The sequence below is a fragment of the Hyperolius riggenbachi genome, chromosome 3 (genome assembly GCF_040937935.1).
Source record: "Hyperolius riggenbachi isolate aHypRig1 chromosome 3, aHypRig1.pri, whole genome shotgun sequence".
Taxonomy (NCBI): Eukaryota; Metazoa; Chordata; class Amphibia; order Anura; family Hyperoliidae; genus Hyperolius; species Hyperolius riggenbachi.
This window is the reverse complement of record NC_090648.1, coordinates 423,322,178-423,342,700: the sequence shown is the minus strand read 5'-3', so window position 1 is coordinate 423,342,700 and position 20,523 is coordinate 423,322,178. Positions and strand designations below refer to the sequence as shown.

The 20,523-nt window shown below is 47.4% G+C and overlaps 1 long non-coding RNA gene across 1 annotated transcript; it reads right to left on the bottom strand.

Moving 5' to 3' along the window:
* Positions 1–42: 42 nt before the first annotated feature.
* Positions 43–19,303, bottom strand: LOC137564131 (uncharacterized). Its single transcript, XR_011030533.1, has 6 exons — positions 18,954–19,303; positions 15,337–15,488; positions 5,823–5,958; positions 5,616–5,730; positions 5,296–5,529; positions 43–425 (listed from the first exon to the last, which is right to left on the bottom strand). It is a non-coding gene; the product is annotated as an uncharacterized lncRNA (long non-coding RNA).
* Between the last annotated feature and the right edge of the window lie 1,220 nt (positions 19,304–20,523).

Sequence of the window (20,523 nt, the reverse complement as noted above, 5' to 3'; positions counted from 1 at the left end):
ACAAGCTGAAGCATGACCAAATATTCAGATAAGTAATGCCTCTTTTGTATAAACAATTATCTTTTAATTGCCCTGGGTGCTGCACCATCTAACAATCTGATAAAATATTGAGAAAAAATCTGCAGCAAGATAGTGTAGTCCCGTGATCCCGCGCACACACAGGTGGGGGCGCTGCGGTTTACAGAGTTGGTATTTATAATAACTGCAAATTGTCCAAGTTTGATTTCACCTCTCTCTGATAAATTAGTGAGGATGTTGTCTGTCATACAGGAAGTAGAAATTAATAATTTTGTTAGTCCAATCAAGGCTAGACGTCACTGCTCGTTCTGCTGCCCTTCTGTAACTGCAGACACTGCGCCTTGTCCTTTGTTTACATCACTGATGCAAGCCCATTGGCCGTCCACAGACTCCTATCACAGGGTCACCTGTAATCAGAGGAGAAACATATCAATTAAGCATATAGTTGGAGAAAGATTTCCAGACTATGGCCAGTCTTTTGTATGTAGTGCAGGTGGCTGTATTTGCTACTCTCAAATGTGTTCTCCTTGTCCCTGCACAGGCGCATGTGTTCTCCCAGTCCCTGCATGGAAGCACACGACCTCCCAAGTCCCTGCACCGGCGCACACGACCTCCCAAGTCCCTGCACCGGCGCACACGACCTCCCAAGTCCCTGCACGGGCGCACACGACCTTCCAAGTCCCTGCACGGGCGCACACGACCTCCCAAGTCCCTGCACGGGCGCACACGACCTCCCAAGTCCCTGCATGGGTGCACGCGACCTCCCAAGTCCCTGCACGGGCGCACACGACCTCCCAAGTCCCTGCACGGGCGCACGCGACCTCCCAAGTCCCTGCACGGGCGCACACGACCTCCCAAGTCCCTGCATGGGTGCACGCGACCTCCCAAGTCCCTGCACGGGCGCACACGACCTCCCAAGTCCCGGCACGGGTGCACACAACCTCCCAAGTCCCTGCACAGGTGCATACAACCTCCCAAGTCCCTGCAGGGGCGCACGCAACCTCCCAAGTCCCTGCACGGGCGCACGCAACCTCCCAAGTCCCTGCACGGGTGCACGCGACCTCCCAAGACCTTGCACGGGCGTACGCGACCTCCCAAGTCCCTGCACTGGCGCAGGCGACCTCCCAAGTCCTTCCACGGGTGCACATGACCTCCCGAGTCCCTGCACGGGCACATGCGACCTCCCAAGTCCCTGCACAGGTTCACGCAACCTCCCAAGTCCCTGCACAGGGCTGCACTGGAATTACCTGCCTGTATACTATTCTGCAGGGCTGTGGAATTGGTACAAAAATTATCCGACTCCTCAGTTTATGAAACCACTGACTGACTTTCAGGTACCCAAAATTGCTCCGACTCCTTAGTCTTATACTTACAGTATACTATATACTATTGTCTTATACTTACCAGAGCTGTGGAGTTAGTACAAAAAACATCTGACTCCTCAGTTTATGAAACCACCGTCTCTTACTCCAGGTACCCAAAACTTGCTCTGACTCCTCAACTCCACAGCCCTGCTATTCAGCCTACTAGATGGGGAGGGGTTACGTTAAAAGGAATCTGAAGTATGTGGGATATGGAGGTTGACATATTTATTTAATTTAACAGTGCAAATTGCCTGGCTGTCCTGCTAATACTCTTCCTCCGATACTTTAAGCCATAGACCCTGAAGAAGACAAGACAAATAACATTTATATTGCGCTTTTCTCCTGGCGGACTCAAAGGGCCAGAGCTGCAGCCACTAGTGTGCACTCTATAGGCAGTAGCAGTGTTAGGGAATCTTTCCCAAAGTCTCCTACTTAAAGGGAACCTAAACTAAGAGGGATATGGATGTTTCCTTTTAAACAATACCAGTTGCCTGACTCTCCTGCTGATCAATTTGCTGCAGTAGTATCTGGATCTCACACCTGAAACAAGCATGCAGCTAATCCAGTCTGACTTCAGTCAGAGCGCCTGATCTGCATGCTTGTTCAGGGGCTGTGGCTAAAGTATTAGAGACATAGGATCAGCAGGAGAGTCAGTCAACTGGTATTATTTTAAAAGGAAAAATCCATATCCTTCTCAGTTTAGGTTCCCTTACTGGCTTACTGAAAGGGAAGCGCTTGGATTTGAACCTTGGTCTGCCGTGTCAGAGGCAGAGCCCAATACCAGTACAGATCAGATGTTTCTGACAAAAACCTTACAAGATTAGCTGGATGCTTGTTTTAGGTGTGTGACTCAGACCCTACTGCAGATAGTAAAATCAGGACAGTCAGGCAACTGGTATTGTTTAAATGGAAATAAATATGGAAGCCTCCATATCCCTCTCACTTCAGATTCCCTTTAAAGTACCTGCTCAGCAGCTTCTGCACCAACCACTTCCTGCACGACAGTTCTCCTGAGCAGCAGTCCGCGGTCTCAGACAGCGTCGGTGTCATACAACTTTTCACTGTATTTATGTAAATTAGGAGACCAGAAAAAAGCGTATCCTTTTAGCGGCGCGCCACTACACCAGTTACTCACCAGTATACAGACAAAGATAAGTACATAGCAAATCATTTTTTTCATAAAGATGAGCTTGAATTTTTAATATGTGCAAAAAATTGATTCACAAATCTTCAAAAGAAATTCATCTTAAGACACAACATCCCATAAAAAAGTGCAATATCAAAACAGTAAGATTAATTGTTTTTATAAGACGACAACATCAACTTGTTGTGGACTCTCCCTTGGTCGGTTCAGCCTGTGTGTGGTGTTTTTCTATATTTGGAAGTGGTGATTCCTGGCTTGGTTGTTGTCCAGATGCTGCTCCATTTGTTGCCCTATTCACATTGCAGGTGGATATTCCTGGCTTAGTTTTGGTCCAGATGGTTTTCCATCTTATGCTGTGTGTATAGTGCAGATGTACAATTGTTTGTGAAGGCCTGAAGAAGGGTCTACCTGAAACAAGTCAACGTCATCTTTTAAAAATAATTGATCTAACGGTTTTGATATTGCACCTTTTTATGTGTTGGCGTGTCTTAAAGGGTTCTCTGGTATGTTTAAAAAAAAGCTAAAACTGACACTTAAAGAGAACCCGAGGTGGCTTTGTATAACGTTAGTGGGGCACAGAGGCTGGTTGGGCACACTAACACCAGCCTCTGTTGCCCCATGGTGTGTGTCAAAGACCCCCCTGCTCGCCGCTATACCCCCGCAATGCTGGCGACACGCAGCGTGTCGCCAGCACAATGTTTACCCTAGCGCTGTCTGTCAGCGCCGCTCCGCCGCCTCCTCCGCATCGCCGCTACCCGCCCTCGTCCCTTCCCTCACGCTGATTGGAGGGAAGGGACGAGGGCGGGTAGCGGCGATGCGGAGGAGGCGGGGGAGCGGCGCTGACAGACAGCGCTAGGGTAAACATTGTGCTGGCGACGCGCTGCGTGTCGCCAGCACTGCGGGAAGGATAGCGGCGAGCAGGGGGGTCTTTGACACACACCATGGGGCAACAGAGGCTGGTGTTAGTGTGCCCAACCAGCCTCTGTGCCCCACTAACGTTATACAAAGCCACCTCGGGTTCTCTTTAAGTGGGGCTTCTATTGGCCCCCTGCAGCTGTAATGTCCCGTGCCATCCTTCTCCGATGCTTTATTCCCCGCCGCCGGTAACCTGCTAATTATTCATCTAACCAGACGAATAGAACTGCGGCTGCGTGTCTGCGCTCCCGCGCGCAGGAGCGAGCATGCACGTCATTGAAAGCTTACTGTGCAGACACAGTAGAAATTTTCTTGTACTGCCCCTGCGCAGTAAGCTCCCGATAACGAGCGCGGACACGGCCGCACAGCCGCAGTTCTATTTGTCTAGTTAGACGAATAATTAGCAAGTTACCGGCAGCGTGGAACGGAGCACCAGAGGAGGACGGCACAGGACATTACAGCTACAGGGGGCCGATAGAAGCCCCAGGTAAGTGTCAGTTTTAGCTTTTTTAAACATACCAGAGAACCACTTTAAGGGCCAGTGCACACCAAAAACCTCTAGCAGATCCGCAAAACGCTAGAGGTTTTTGAAGCAGATTTTCAAAGCATGTTTAGAGAGATTTTATAAACATGCCTAGCGGTTTTTGGAGCGTTTTTGTATAGCAGATTCCATATATTTTTACAGTAAAGCTGTTACTGAACAGCTTCTGTAACAAAAAAGGCCTGGAAAACCGCTCTGATCTAGCGTTTTTCAGATCAGTTTTCCACTTTCCTATACTTTAACATTGAGGCAGAAACGCCTCAGAAATCTAAAAAATGCTGCAGCCCCCGAGTTTGCGTTTGTAGGAAAAACGAACCGCTCTGGTGTGCACCATCCCATTGAAATACATTACCCAAGCAGTTTTCAATCAGCTAGCGTTTTTAAAAACGTTCCAGAACCGCTCTGGTGTGCACCAGCCCTAAGATCAACTTCTTTTGAAGATTTGTGAATCAATTTTTTGTACTTTTTGGATATGTTACGGCCAGAACCCGAAGTCTGGCTACTTCGGGTTCAGGCCGGTCAAAATGCGAAGTGGCCGGGCACCTGCGGCCAATGGTAGAAATGAAAAGTTTCCCAAATGAATTCATATCCCGGCGGCGTTAAATGAATGAATTCCCGGCGGCATTATGTGACCGGATGAAGCCGTCTCTTCGGCTGTGCCTCCTCTCCTCCCCCTGCCCCTCTCCTATGCAGCTGTGGCAGCCGGGGACCACGCGTGTCCCCCAGGATCGTTGGTAGCGGCAGGGAAGCAGAGCGGGAAGGCTGCAGACATCGCTTCTGCCAGCAGCCACTCTGCAGAGGAACAAAAGGCAGGATTCCCTGCTGCTACGAACAACTCTGAGGGACACGCATGTCCCCGGCTGCCAAAGCTGCATAAGAGAGGGGCAGGGGGAGGAGAGGAGGCAGAGCCGAAGAGGTGGCTCCATTAGGTCTGCGGCTTCATCCGGTCACATAATGCCGCCGGGGAATTCATTCATTTAACGCCGCCGGGATATTAATGCATTTGCGAAACTTCATTTCTAACATTGGCTGCAGGTGAACAGCCACTTCGCGTTTTGACCGGCCAGAACCCGAAGTGGCCAGACTTTGGGTTCTGGCCGTAACAGATATATTAAAAATTCAAGTTGTTCTTTATGAAAAAATTAGGGAAATTCTCCTAGATAGAGACAAAGACAACCTCAGCAAGGTCATAGAAGCTATACATATATATTTCTACAATATCCAACAATTAAACAAAATCGTTCTGGAGTTGGAAAGTCAGAGGAAATCTCCACAACAGGAGCCCAGAAAGCTGCAAAACCCCTCCCCTTTACCGCTATTCACACTGCACCAGCTCTGACTTCCACGGGCCACAAATACTCTTCTTTGTATTCACAAGGGCAGGTGAGCACGGACATGGCTACGCATCTTGTTATCTCCCCTGGACACAGCCTGGATGTTGGCGGTGATGGATCAGCTCACGTGCCACACCACATCATTGAATTTATGCAGTAGTTTTGGTGTCCAGCTGCTCATGGCACGCATGTCCAGATGTAGACTCTGCCGTCCTGTAAGACAGACCCAACAATGGTTTGTTACAACAGAGCTGGATTACCGCAGATGTATGGAATAGAAAACTCCTCTTCATGTTTACCTGAGAGCAGCAGGCTATAGTGCAAGTAGGGAGACCAATAGAGGGAGCCCAGGCCACATCTCTCGCCCAATCACTGTGTGCCTTTAGCTTCTGGTCTTCCTTCCACTGACCATCCCTGAATAAAAGGAGAGAGTGCTGAACACTTTCCTCATTTACAAAGAGGTGCCTCCTCTCCACCACTGCCCTGTCAGGAGAGCTCCAACTTACCTCCAGATCTTTACCAGGTTGTCACAGCCACCAGACACAAATCTGTTGATGTAATTTGGCCTCTGTCCAGATGGCCGCTGATCCACCAAACTGCAGGCACCACTGAAGGGGCCCAACTCACAGCATTAAACCTGATCTATGGAGGGACAAAAGCAGAATTATTTACCATCAGCTTGGTAGAGCCAGCACAGCAAAGGCCAGAAACAACATGCAGAGAACCTCACACTAATAAGCTTAAAGTAAACCTGTATACACAACTGCCCTTTGGGGGTACTTACCTCGGGAGGGGCAAGCCTCTGGATCCTATAAGGCTTCCCTGTCCTTCTCAGCAGCCTCAATCCAGCACTGGCTTCCCCAGAGAAACGGCCACCACAGTATTGACATCATTGAGCCTCATGCAAGCTTGCCAATTGGGCGCGGCAGAAATAGCCAAGCATCTGTGCAGTGGAGTAGACCTGATTAGGCTCGGCTATTTCCACCAGAGCTCAAATGGCAAGCAGCTACTGCGCCTGTTCGGGAAACCAGTGATGGAAGCCGCTAGTTCACAATCTGGCAACAACTTTCCAGGGAGCCAGCGTTGGATTGGAAGTGCTGAGGATGACGAGGGAAGCCTTATTAGTATCCAGGGGCTTCCCCCTCCGAGGTAAGTACCCCCCAGAGGCTCTTTTTTTCTTTAAAGCAATTCTGAAGTGAAGACAACACAGAGGCATGACAGCACATATGAATAAGTACCAGCATATGTGGGCAGAGCCTCTAATAGGCAGACTGCTCCCATTGCATCCAAAACAGATGCTAGAATATGCATTAACTACCCTAATCTCTAATTAAAGGGAAATGTCATGCAAACATAGTATAACCTGGCAGCAGCTAGCAATAAAGTAGAACTTACATTTTGTATAGAGCAGGGAGAAATGGCAGTGCTTCGTAAAGCCAGGCCGCATTTGTTTGCATGCTAAAAAACTGTTTTGGAAGCTAACATCCTCCATTAGCCTATAAAAGGCTCTGGGCTGGATGTCATTCAGATGCAGCCTGGCTGCCTCTTGGTTGAAATAGTAAGGCTCAAAGTAATATTGAAATAAAGATAGATACCTTCTAGATCCTCACCCCATGCCCCTGGTCTACCGCTGTTCAAATGGTGTCACCGAGTACTTCCGAAGACTAGCTGTTCTGTATTACAAGGTGCTAGTCCAGGCTCACAGCTGCACCTGTTCTCAGAACCACTCAGAGAGGCAAGTGTTTCCAAAGCCTTCTAAGGAGTCCCAAAGGCTCTGGGATCTCAATGGAGGCACGGCGCTGAAACAATGGCATGGAGAGGACTGGGAAGGCTCTATGGGATTCAGAGCCATCCCTCTACATAGGTGAATATCTAACTTTTTTTTAGTTTCGCTTCAGTATTGCTTTAACCACTTCCAGACCACGCTATTTGAAATCTATGCCCTGTTTGGGACCTGTTATCCCTGCCAGGGAGTACATTTCAATTAGCCCGCTGCACACTACCGCCGATTGTGCCGATCTCCCGCCACTGCAGCTTACTCGCCCTGCTGTCAGTACGTGCTAACAGGGTGTGCTGACAGTGACCTGAATATAAAACAAGACTGAATATGCAGTGTCATCTGGGGGCCAAACGTGCACTGCTGCAATTGGGAAATGTACATTGTTAGCGTTTATTCGGGTTTTGCTTTTTTTCCCCCGCAAAAAGAAAGCTCTCTTTTTCCTGCACAATCCATGCCTCGGTAATTACAAAGTATTCCAACGCATTAAAAAAAAACACAGGACAAACGTGAAAAATCACATGCGGAAAACACAATTGCAAATGCGGATGCGCTATTGCGGAAACCAGTGAATCCTGATCAACGGCCCATAGGGTTGCATTGGATCTAATGGTCCAATAATGCATTTAGATCGATTTTCAATAGATTTCATCCTGAAATCTATTGGAAATATGTTCCTAGTGTGTGGCACACATCAGATAGATTCCTGTCAGATTCGACTTAACAGGCATCTGACAGAAATCTGATGGTCGAACTTGCTGCAAATCTATCAGTGTATGGCCACCTTTACAGTGTAAACACAATGGCCCTGATTCACAAAGCGGTGCTAACAGTTAGCACCCTGGTGAAAAGCCCTTTATCACGCCTTGGGCCTAATTCACAAAGCGGTGCTAACAGTTAGCACCCTTGTGAAAAGCCCTTTATCACGCCTAAACTCAGTTTAGGCATGATAAGTTTAGGTGTGATAAGTTTAGGTGTGATAAGTTTAGGCATGATAAGTTTAGGTGTGATAAGTTTAGGCATGATAAGTTTAAGCACCAACTGCGTTAGCACCGCAGTGCACAGCTGATCAAAAGTTTTACGCTAGCAAAGTCTGGTGCACTTTGCATAAAATTTAATGGCGCTGCTTTGCGTGCAGGACTTTGCGCATGATCTAAACTTATCTAAACTTATCATGCCTAAACTTATCATGCCTAAACTTATCACGCCTAAACTTATCACGCCTAAACTGGCTTTTCACCAGCATGGTGCAATGGTTATCACGCCTAAAGTCTCTAACTGGGTTAGCACCGCTTTGTGAATCGAGCCCTATGGGCGCAAAACTTTTGATCAGCTGTGCACTGCGGTGCTAACCCAGTTGGTGTTTAAACTTATCACGCCTAAACTTATCACACCTAAACTTATCACACCTAGGGCTCGATTCACAAAGCGGTGCTAACTCAGTTAGAGACTTTAGGCATGATAACCATTGCACCACTCTGGTGAAAAGCCAGTTTAGGTGTGATAAGTTTAGGCATGATAAGTTTAGGTGTGATAAGTTTAGGCATGCTAAGTTTAGATAAGTTTAGATCGCTTGCAAAGTCCCGCACGCAAAGCAGCGCCATTAAACTTTATACGAAGTGCACCAGTCTTTGCTAGCGCTAAACTTTTGATCAGCTGTGCACTGCGGTGCTAACGCAGTTGGTGCTTAAACTTATCATGCCTAAACTTATCACACCTAAACTTATCATGCCTAAACTTATCACACCTAAACTTATCACACCTAAACTTATCATGCCTAAACTGAGTTTAGGCATGATAAAGGGCTTTTCACCAGGGTGCTAACTGTTAGCACCGCTTTGTGAATCAAGCCCCTAAACTTATCACACCTGGGGCCTGATTTACAAAGCGGTGCTAACAGTTAGCACCCTGGTGAGAAGCCCTTTATCATGCCTAAACTCAGTTTAGGCATGATAAGTTTAGGTGTGATAAGTTTAGGTGTGATAAGTTTAGGCATGATAACTTTAGGTGTGATAAGTTTAGGCATGATAAGTTTAAGCGCCAACTGGGTTAGCACCGCAGTGCACAGCTGATCAAAAGTTTAGCGCTAGCAAAGTCTGGTGCACTTCGCATAGAGTTTAATGGCGCTGCTTTGCGTGCGGGACTTTGCACGCTATCTACACTTATCTAAACTTAGCATGTCTAAACTTATCACACCTAAACTTATCACACCTGGGGCCTGATTCACAAAGCGGTGCTAACAGTTAGCACCCTGGTGAAAAGCCCTTTATCATGCCTAAACTCAGTTTAGGCATGATAAGTTTAGGTGTGATAAGTTTAGGTGTGATAAGTTTAGGCATGATAAGTTTAGGTGTGATAAGTTTAGGCATGCTAAGTTTAAGCGCCAACTGCGTTAGCACCGCAGTGCACAGCTGATCAAAAGTTTTACGCTAGCAAAGACTGGTGCACTTTGTATAAAGTTTAATGGCGCTGCTTTGCGTGCGGGACTTTGCAAGCGATCTAAACTTATCTAAACTTAGCATGCCTAAACTTATCACACCTAAACTTATCACACCTAAACTTATCACGCCTAAACTGGCTTTTCACCAGCATGGTGCAATGGTTATCATGCCTAAAGTCTTTTAGGCATGCTAACTGGGTTTGCACCGCTTGGTGAATCGAGCCCCTAAACTTATCATGCCTAAACTGAGTTTAGGCATGATAAAGGGCTTTTCACCAGGGTGCTAACTGTTAGCACCGCTTTGTGAATCAGGCCCCTAAACTGAGTTTAGGCGTGATAAAGGGCTTTTCACCAGCGTGCTAACTGTTAGCATCGCTTTGTGAATCAGGCCCAATGTGCGTAGCCCTCACCATATGCACATTGCTGATCTTCTTGACATCCCATGGGCTGTCCCCTGTATAGGTGAGTAGAGAAATGGCGCCGTCTGAACTTCCGCAGGCCAGCTTTAACCCGAAGTCGTGTGGGGCCCAACACATGGGGCCTGATTCACAAAGCGGTGCTAACCCAGTTAGAGACTTTAGGCATGATAACCATTGCACCACTCTGGTGAAAAGCCAGTTTAGGTGTGATAAGTTTAGGCATGATAAGTTTAGGTGTGATAAGTTTAGGCATGCTAAGTTTAGATAAGTTTAGATCGCTTGCAAAGTCCCGCACGCAAAGCAGCGCCATTAAACTTTATACGAAGTGAACCAGTCTTTGCTAGCGTAAAACTTTTGATCAGCTGTGCACTGCGGTGCTAACGCAGTTGGCGCTTAAACTTATCACACCTAAACTTATCACACCTAAACTTATCATGCCTAAACTTATCACACCTAAACTTATCACACCTAAACTTATCATGCCTAAACTGAGTTTAGGCATGATAAAGGGCTTTTCACCAGGGTGCTAACTGTTAGCACCGCTTTGTGAATCAGGCCCCTCATGCCTAAACTTATCACACCTAAACTTAACACACCTAAACTTATCATGCCTAAACTGAGTTTAGGCATGATAAAGGGCTTTTCACCAGGGTGCTAACTGTTAGCACGGCTTTGTGAATCAGGCCCCTAAACTGGCTTTTCACCAGCGTGGTGCAATGGTTATCATGCCTAAAGTCTCTAACTGGGTTAGCACCGCTTTGTGAATCGAGCCCATGGAGTTCACTGCATAGGAGACAAGCTGCAAGAGAACCCCACTATGACCATTATATTGCATGGATTTACTATCCACAACTGGAACTGATCTTTATTGATAATAAGACATGCAAAGTCATCTGAGAATGTCTGACCTCACAGACTACCCAGTTAGGGTGGGCAAAACCAAAACTGATATTTCAATGTTTAGTTGAGGCTAAATAAGTAATCATTCTTTGGTTTCTCTAGGATACAGTGAAAGGGGGGGGGGGCAGCACCCATACAAAGGAGAAGGTGCGCCCAAGCAAACAGCATTCCACACCACCGGAGCTCTTAGTAGTTTATCTGTTACTATGCCCATGTGGTGCCTTTTATATAGGTAAAACTAAAAGAGAGCTACGTGCCAGGATCTCTCATCATGTTACTAACATAAGGAGTAAGAGCACGTCCAATCTCACATGCATTTCAAAACCATGCATGCTGGCAACCCAGCTCAGATGCGTTTTGTTGGCTTGGACCGTATTCATGCATCTCAACGAGGTGGGGACATGGATAGACTTTTATTACAGCGAGAATCAAGGTGGATTTTTGACCTGGGGGCGACATCACCCCCAGGTTTGAATGAAAATACCAGTTATACTTCCTTTTTGCCTGTTTGAGGTCCCTGTGTGCCCACCTCTTGAAACTACTCTCCCTGGTCGCGTGCGTCTCCTCCCCGGTCTGTGTGGGGGGGTGGCCCTCCCTATATTCTTTGCTAAACACTAGCTTTATAAGGTGAAATTTCTCTCATTGAGGATGCTTGAGGCATCCACACTATGTGGGGCCCCTTATGGTTGCCCCCTCCCCTTGTTCTTTGCATTCATATATTATGGCTTACCATTAACGTCTTGCTGTTTATAATTAATATATGAATTTCATTTCGAGTTGAAATCCCTATTTGAATATATATTTTTGGATAAGATACCTGGGTGGGGTCTTGGTTTCTCTCTCCGGCCTGGTTTGTGGCTTGGACCGGCTCCTCCCGCCCCCTCTGGTGGTGTCGCCTGGTGTGGTTGGGGCTTGGTGGGCGCGGTGTTTGGGGGTTGTGCGGTTGCCTTTGGCCCGGCTGCCCCCCGCCACCGTGTCCATCCGCCCTGCCCGCCCCGTGTGCGACGTTCGGGCGGGTGGGCGGGGTTTGGCGGACGCGCCGGCGGGTTGCTAAGGCGACCGGCCGCCGTGTCTGCCTGCCCCGCCCACCTGCCCGGCATTGGCCGCTTGTGGGGGCGGGCGGGGCCGGCCTGGCGATGACGTCAGGCCGGTGGGGGGGGTTTAAGATCCCCATGGAGGAACATGGAATCTGTTGCACACCTCCAGTGGAAGCCGGAAGTCCGGCGAAACCGGTCGAGGACGTATGTGCAGTGTCCCGGCCTCCATGCTGTCTCCTTCCCCGCACGGATAGAAGCCTCTGCCTTCCCTACAGCCAGTCCGGTGTCTCAGCCATACAGGAATCAATCTCCATACGGATAGAAAACCTTGTTTATCCGGACAACTATCCGGACACTTATTCAACACAGGCATTGATCTCGGAGGACATCACATTTAGCAACACGGTACTCCAGGATATCCATTCTGGACACGTAAGCAGCCCCACGGGCATGGCTTTTGTTTATGTATGTGGACTGCTTCTCAAAATCATTATACAAGTGAGTGGCGTTTAACTGATGACACTGAGCCTCTTGGTGAACTTGCAGCTTGATTTGTGGCAGCTATATCACTTGGCCTGAACCCTGCATGTGCCTCAGTGTGGTGCCAACCTGCTTGCCTCAATGTGCCTCAGCTTGTTTATCCAATGCCTGACATCTCTGGAGATTATGTTCTGAGATTGAATTAATTTTATGTGACTGTCTTGCTTTTTCCCGGCTGGAAAATCCCCTTGCTTGCACTTATCTGCTTATTATCCACTCTAAGACTGGCTGTATGCAACTAACCAATCTTTGTGCTGGCTGCAGTAATTTGCCGGTTCCTCACTTCAAGACTGGCTGCATGCTATTAACCAATTTTTGCACCGGCTGTGGTTTATATCTACATATATTTTTGTGATCCAATTCGGGTGAACTGGACGTCCAGAAAAATTTATTTATTTATTTATTTTTTTCAATGACATAAACCCACATGATATTACAGTTTATAGTTAGTGTTTACACCATCTCTTTGGGGGATCTGTGGGGTAGTGGCAGGGGTTTGAGGTCGGGGTGGGAGGCTGGCTTGGGGGTGCGGGGTGGGCACATTTTTAATTGATGTGTTTTATTGTTCTATAGATTTGGATTAATAAAGTTGAATAGGTTATTACAGTAACTAATTGTATGTGATTTGTGCTCAATCGGGTCATACCCACCTTTTTCTATCTCACCCCTTTTTTTATATATACGGAGCTGTTAGATGCAGGAACCAAATCGTGCAGGTACCACCGATGTAATTAAAGCTTCTTTATTGATCACATCAGATAAAAATCAGCAAATACAACGACAGGCCGCTGTTTCGAGCAATCAAGCTCTTTGTTAAGTTTATAAAACTGCAATAAAAGAGTGTCCATCCAACTCACTTATATATCCATCATAGACCAATATGGTGCAGCACATCATCCATCCAATCAACAGGCGCCAGGTCATAAGAGGACCTGATGGGGAACTGCATAGGACGGGTAAACCCCGCCCCCTCCAAAATTCACACGTTGCCCAATGTTTAATCTCATGCCTAGCTTGAAACAAAAACAACCTAGGCACTACTATGTCTCACAGCGCTGTATACTTACTGTCCATATGCTCACTGTATCACCCTCAAAGGCATCTTATACCGCCGTACTATGAACATGTGCCTGGGCCGCCGACCAATCAGCTGGCACAAAGCGCCTCCCCTCACTAAGTGCTGACATAGGCAGAAGACATCTCCGCTGTCAGTAGCTAATAGTAGTTGCCGCCAACCAATCAGTGGCCAGCGTACGCAGCGCACAGCCAAACAGGAAAGAGCACTGACGTGTGCGAAAGTATCCACACCGCAACAAATAACAATGCACCTCAGAGGAAGGGGGGCGACCAATCCTATACAACCCTTTTGTATGCTGAAACCGCTGACCAATTAGCGGTCAGCCAGCACACAGCACAAATCTGCAAGTAGGCAGATGAATCCCAGAAGCCGTGCCATGCACGGCTATGGGATTCGCTGCCTCCCGCATGAAAAAATGCTGCAATGTCGTCTGAATCGATTGCAGCATTATCCCCATGGCAGAGTTTCGCCGCGCAATTTGCTTGCGGGGAAACTACGGATTCAGCCCGATTTCTGCAGCAGTGACCCTTATAGCATGCCATCTCAGATTTCTTATCTTTATAATCACTTTGCTCTGTTGCTCACTTCTTTTCCAAGTGCTGTACCAAAACCTGGCTCTCATAATGTCATCAGTCCAGCCCATAATCTGCACAGAGCATGAGCAGGATTTCCCAGGCATATTTGCATGACGGGTAGGACAAAATGCTGAAGGGGAGGACAAAATGCTGAGGGTGTACTTGCAACACTCTTGCTTCAAGAAAGTTACTGCGACTTCATTCCTGACAAAGATGCTTTTCATATTAAAGAGGAACTTCAGCCTAAACAAACATACTGTCATTAAAGAGAACCAGAGATGAAGCAACCTCATGTATTTTACCTTATAAATCAGTGGGAACATGACAGTAAACACCTAATCTGCTCTTTGTTACATTGTTCTCTGTTTAATTTGCCTGTTATCACCTCTAAGATAAGAATCCCGACTAAGCAGTCGGTCTGGCTTTGCTACAGAATAATTATAGCTGAGACTGTGTTCTTTGCTGTCTTCAAGTCCAAGCCTGCCCCCTGCTGGCTTTGCTCAGGAATCATTATAGCTGAGTCATTATAGCAAAGCCAGACTCAATGCTCAGTCCGGGATTCTTATCTCAGCTAGATAACAGACACTTTTAGCAGTGAGGATGGAACAGAGAGCATGGTAAATGTTTTCTCTAATGTTCCCACTGATTTCTATGGTAAAATACACAAGGGTGCTTCGTCTCTGGTTCACTTTAAGTTACATTAGTTATGTTAATTAAAATAGATAGGTAATATAATCTCTTACCCACCTTGTTTTTAAAGAACAGGCAAATGTTTGCGATTTCATGGGGGCAGCCATCTCTTTGGTCGAAAGGAGGTGACAGGGAGCATGAGACACAGTTCCAACTGTCCTGTGTCCAGATCACCCCTCCCAGTTGCTAGGCAACGAGAACAAAAACATCAGAAATCCCATCATGCTTTGCACAGCATCAGGGGAAAAATGCCCAGGCAGTTTTCTTTGATGGGGCGCCACTTAGCTTCTGTGCAGCTAAAAATTAGGCTTTGGTAAGAAAAACTAAGTTTTGATGCTGTGAAACTGTTAAGCAAACACCAAACCTTTTCAGTGCTGCTGAGTAGATTTTTAGTCTGGAGATTCACTTTAAACAAAAAAATGCCCACTGCTCCAGCCCCACAGTTGACATCTCCAGACATTACCACTACTTCATGATTAGATCAGAATTTCCTACCACTAATGTCCCTCTCCAGCTGATATGGAATGACAAGTCATAAGGCTCTCCTTGTCAGCAGGATGTTACCTGAGGAGTCATGGCCGGTGTACTTGTACATCTTCTCCCAAGTGCCGTTTTCCTCTTTCCAGATGACGACTTTTCTGTCATAGGAGCAGGAGGCCAAGATGTTTCCATACATTGGGTGAGCCCAGGCTACCTGCCACACCGGCCCCTCATGCCTGAAAAGAACAAGCAAATCTGTGAGATGGCCTTCCAGGAGGACCCTCTGCAGCTAGGAAATGATAGGATGGATGGTAGGCTGACATGAAATCATATACATGTGATAAGATTAAACTGTAACACTACATTAAATGAAAAGCACTTGTCGAGCTTCCAAAGTGCCCAGGATGAAAGGTCCAAACGTTTTTGGTGTAATTATTTAAGGTAGGATTTCAACACAATGGGCTTGATTCACAAAGCGGTGCTAACCTACTTAGCATTCCTAAAGACTTTTGGGCGTAATAACCATTGCACTAAGTAGGTTAGCACCGTTTTGAGGAATAAAGTGGCGCGCAAAGTCCGGTGCACATGGAAAGTCGCATAGGGTTTAATGTGCGCAGAGTTTATTTTATCACGCCTAAACTGTGTTTAGGCGTGATAATGGGCTTTTCACCAGCGTGCTAACTGTTAGCACGCTTTAGTGAATCAAGCCCATTGAGTAGGGCTGCTCAAATCCGAATCCGGGAGATACCCGGATAGTTGCTATCCGGATATCTCCCAGTAAACCTGTGCAGGGTGGGCGGGGGGTCAAGCTTACCTGTTTGATGTCTTCTTCAACCGTCCTTGGCCCCTTCCACGATGCGTCCCACGTGCATCACGTGACTACAAACACTTCCTCCTTCACCCCGGAAGGAGGAAGTGTTTGTAGTTACGTGACCGCCGCGTGGAACGCATCGTGGGAGGTGCCAGGGACGGACGAAGAAGACGTCAGACAGGTAAGCTTGAAGCCCCCCGCCCACCCCGGACAGGCTTACTGGGAGATATCCGGATAGCAACTATCCGGGTATCTCACCGGATTCGGATTTGAGCAGCCCTAACAATGAGGTTGATTAACTAAGCTTTGCTGCTACAGCAGCGAGTGTTATAATCCCCTGTGCACGCTATGCAGCCATAGCATGCACTGTTAAATTACACTGGGCTCAGATAGTTTAAAGATAGCTCAGATAGTTTAAACACCTCCACTGAACCCGCCCAGAGCCCGGCAGCTCCATTGCCTTAAAAGTACGATATTCCTGCACTTTGATTGGCCCAATAGCTTGACTATTAAAGAGAGTCTGCAGCGAGAACAGATCTCGCTTCAGACCTCATATATAGCAGGGGCATGTGTGCCCCTGCTAAAACGCCGCTATCCCGCGCCTTAACAGGGGTCCGTCCCCCCAAATCCCCTCCGTAATGCGGGGGAGCGTTTCCGCATTGGGGCAGGGCTAACCGCCGCAGCCCTGCCCCACGCGCGTCTGTCAGACGCATATCTCCGCCTCTCCCCCGCCCCTCTCAGTCTTCCTTCACTGAGAGGGGCGGGGGAGAGGCGGCGATGCGCGTCTGATAGACACGCTGGGAGGCAGGGCTGCAGCCGTTAGCCCTGCCTCCAGGAAGAGAAATGTAGAGACCAAGTCTGCGACCAACTTTTGCGGGGGGTGGGTTGGGGGTGAAGGGACCCCCGTTAAGCCGCGGGATAGCGGCGTTTTAGCAGGGGCACACATGCCCCTGCTATATACCAGAGCTGAAGCGAGATTTAGTCTTGCTTCAGTGTCTCTTTAAGTGACAAGCAGCCTACAGGGCCAATCAAAGTGCAAAAATATCGCACTTTGAAGCCACTGGACCCCGCGGGCGGGTTCAGTGGAGTGCTCGTTAAGTATAACAAAGCACTCCTTAAACTGAGCCCAGCATAATTTAACAGCGCACGCAATGGCTGCATAGTGTGCACAGGGAATTATAACACTCGCTGCTGTCATTAAGCTGCACTGCTGAAGCAGCACAGCTTAGTGAATCAACCTCAATGTGATTTAGTACTGCATTAGCCTTTTGTAAATCTAAACCTTGAGGGCCCTTTCACACTGGAGCGTTACAGTGCGGTAAATTTACCACACCACGCCCCTGGGCAATGAAAGTATATTGGGGAGTTCACACTCCCCAAGCTGCGGTATACTGCGCCGGAAGTGCCCTATCTAACGCGCTTCCAAACTTATGGTACCGCGCGGCTCCTGGGGCGATCTGTGTCAGACTGGAAGTCATGTAAGTCTAAGGCAACACACCTGTCTTTAAAAAACCCACCACAGTTTTCAGCGTCGTGCATGCTCAGATGCGAATTTTAGAAACACACTTCCGCGCATGGCATCGATCGCCCAACAGGAAGTGAGCATCACTTCCTGTTGGCCAAATGCCAGACAGGGACTACCAAGTACTGACACCGCACCGCTGCCACCAAACTGCAGTATGAAGCTGGCCTGATATAGATATGCCCAACCCAAACAATGGATCCCTCCTTAAAGTGTACCCGAGATGATTTTAAATGGTAAAAAAGAGACACAAAGGCATGTTCTCATCCGACGGACATGCCTCTGTGTGCCCTCCTTGCCACTCTCGATCCCCCTGCACCTCACTAGTCCCCTCCCCCCCGAATCTGCTGACAAGCAGCTTGTCAGGAAAACTAATGGGGGAAGGACATCCCTTGGAGGAGAGTAACTCCTGCGTAACGCTTCTTCCCCGCCTATCAGAGTCTTCTCACTGGCTCTCCACTGCCCGCTCCCTGCCTCTCCCCCACCCCATCCATGACAATCAGCGCTCAAGAGCACCGAGCTACATCTGCAGTGTCGTGACCCCAAAGGTCACAAAGTAAAAGTAAAGGATTGCAGCTCCCCCCCTCCTTCCCCCAGACTAGGTAGCATGCTACCATCTTTATTCTCTAATAAACAATGCCAGTTGCCTGACCATTGTGCTGATTCTTTGCCTCTAATGCAGGGCCGGCCTTAGGTTTCACAGCGCCCTGAGCGTAACCAGATTTTGGTGCCCCCCCAACCCCCATTCATCCTACACGCACGCACACACACACACCCTTTTATCCTGAGTTATCTTCTATGAGATAATTTTCATCTTCACTTTAAAATAACTTTTCCGGAACTGTATTTTACATTTGGAAAAGTACTTAAAAGTTTGTGAAAAAGTGCTATCAAAATTATTGTATTTTCTTGTATACTTGTGGTTTAAAATGCATTTTATGACAAGGTGTAAAAATATCACCTAAGAGAAAACTCAGGAATCTGCCTCCCTTAGGCCCCGTTTACACTTAATCAGTTAGTATGCGTTAGTACGCGTTTTTTCCCATAGCAGTGCACTGGGAAGAAGATTTCAGTTAAAACGCGTTCAGTGTGAAAGGAGCCACAGGAAAACATGGTACTTACTTTGAAAATCAGTTTTCTTTCAGTTTTAACTGAAAGTGTAAAAGGGCCCTAAGTAGGGATCTGCCTATATATACACTAAATGGTGCATCTGCCTACATATACAAGACTAGTAGCCTATATACACTAAGGGGGGATCTATCTATTATAGGCAGATCCCCCCCTTAGTGTATATAGGCTACTAGTCTTGTAGGCAGATCCCTCCTTAGTGTACGGGTAGCACGGTGGCGTAGTGGTTAGCTCTCTCACCTTGCAGCACTGGGTCCCTGGTTTGAATCCCGGCCAGGGTACTATCTGCAAGGCGTTTGTATGTTCTCCCTGTGTCTGTGTGGGTTTCCTCCGGGCACTCTGGTTTCCTCCCACATCCCAAAAACATACAGATAAGTTAATTGGCTTCCTCCTAAAAAATTGTCCCTAGACTATGATACATGCACTACACAATACATACATACATACACATATGACTATGCTAGGGATAGATTATGTGCCCCTCTGCGGGACAGGACAAGACAACATATATTCTGTACAGCGCTGTGTACTATGTCGGCGCTATAAATACTTAGTGTATATATAATGCATACACTAAGGGGGATCTGCCTAATATATATACACTAAAGGGGGGATCTGCCTACATATACAAGACGAGTAGCCTATATACACTAAGGGGGGGGGGGTATGCCTATTATAGGCAGACCCCCCCCCCCCCCTTTAGTGTATATAGGCTACTAGTCTTCTAGGCAAGTCCCCTCCTTTAGTGTATATATAATAGGCAGATCCTTAGTGTATGTATATATAATATATACACTAAGGGGTATCTGCCTATATATACACTAAAGGGGGGATCTGCCTACATATACAAGACTAGTAGCCTATATACACTAAGGGGGGGGGGGGATCTGCCTATTATAGGCAGATCCCCCCCCCCCTTAGTGTATATAGGCTACTAGTGTAGGCAGATCCCCCCTTTAGTGTGTATGTATATAGGCAGACCCCCACTTAGTGTGTGTGTGTGTGTGTGTGTGTATATGTATATGTATATATATATATATATATATATATATATATATATATATATATATATATATATACACACATATACATATATATACATATATATACATATATACACACATATATATATATATATACATATATATATATATATATATATACATATACATGTGTATATATATATATATATATGTATATATGTGTATATATATATATATATATATATATATATATATGTGTATATATATATATATATATATATATATATATGCTTAGGCTGCCTACCAGATCTATATACCATTAGCATATATATACACAGAGCGGAGCCTTACTTTTACTACTGGACTGGACTGGACTGGTCTGGTCTGGTGTGGGGTCCGTCAGTTGGGGAGATGGAGCCCGGGTCCCGAGGGGACAGTCACACCCAGTCACCCACTCCACTGTCACACAGCCAGGTCAGGGTGGCTGCACTGTGACGCCGCGCGCTTCCAACCTCCTCCAATCATGGTCACGGGGGGGCGGAGACTCTCACACTGTCTCCGACCCCAAGAGGCTGCAGCAGTTGTTGCTGGTCTTCGCCCCCATCACCCCCAGCGGCACCAGGGGGCGGAGCCAGTCAGAGAGGGAGACAGTCGGGTGGCGCCGCGGCGCAACTAATCCGGAGCCCGCAGCTGCCGCAACAAGTGAGCTGAGCATATACAATATGCGGCCGGGCGACAGGAGAGCGGCGCGGCGCCCCCCCTGGAAGCCGGCGGCCGGCGCCCTGTGTGACCGCTCCGGTCGCACAGGCCAAAGGCCGGCCCTGCTC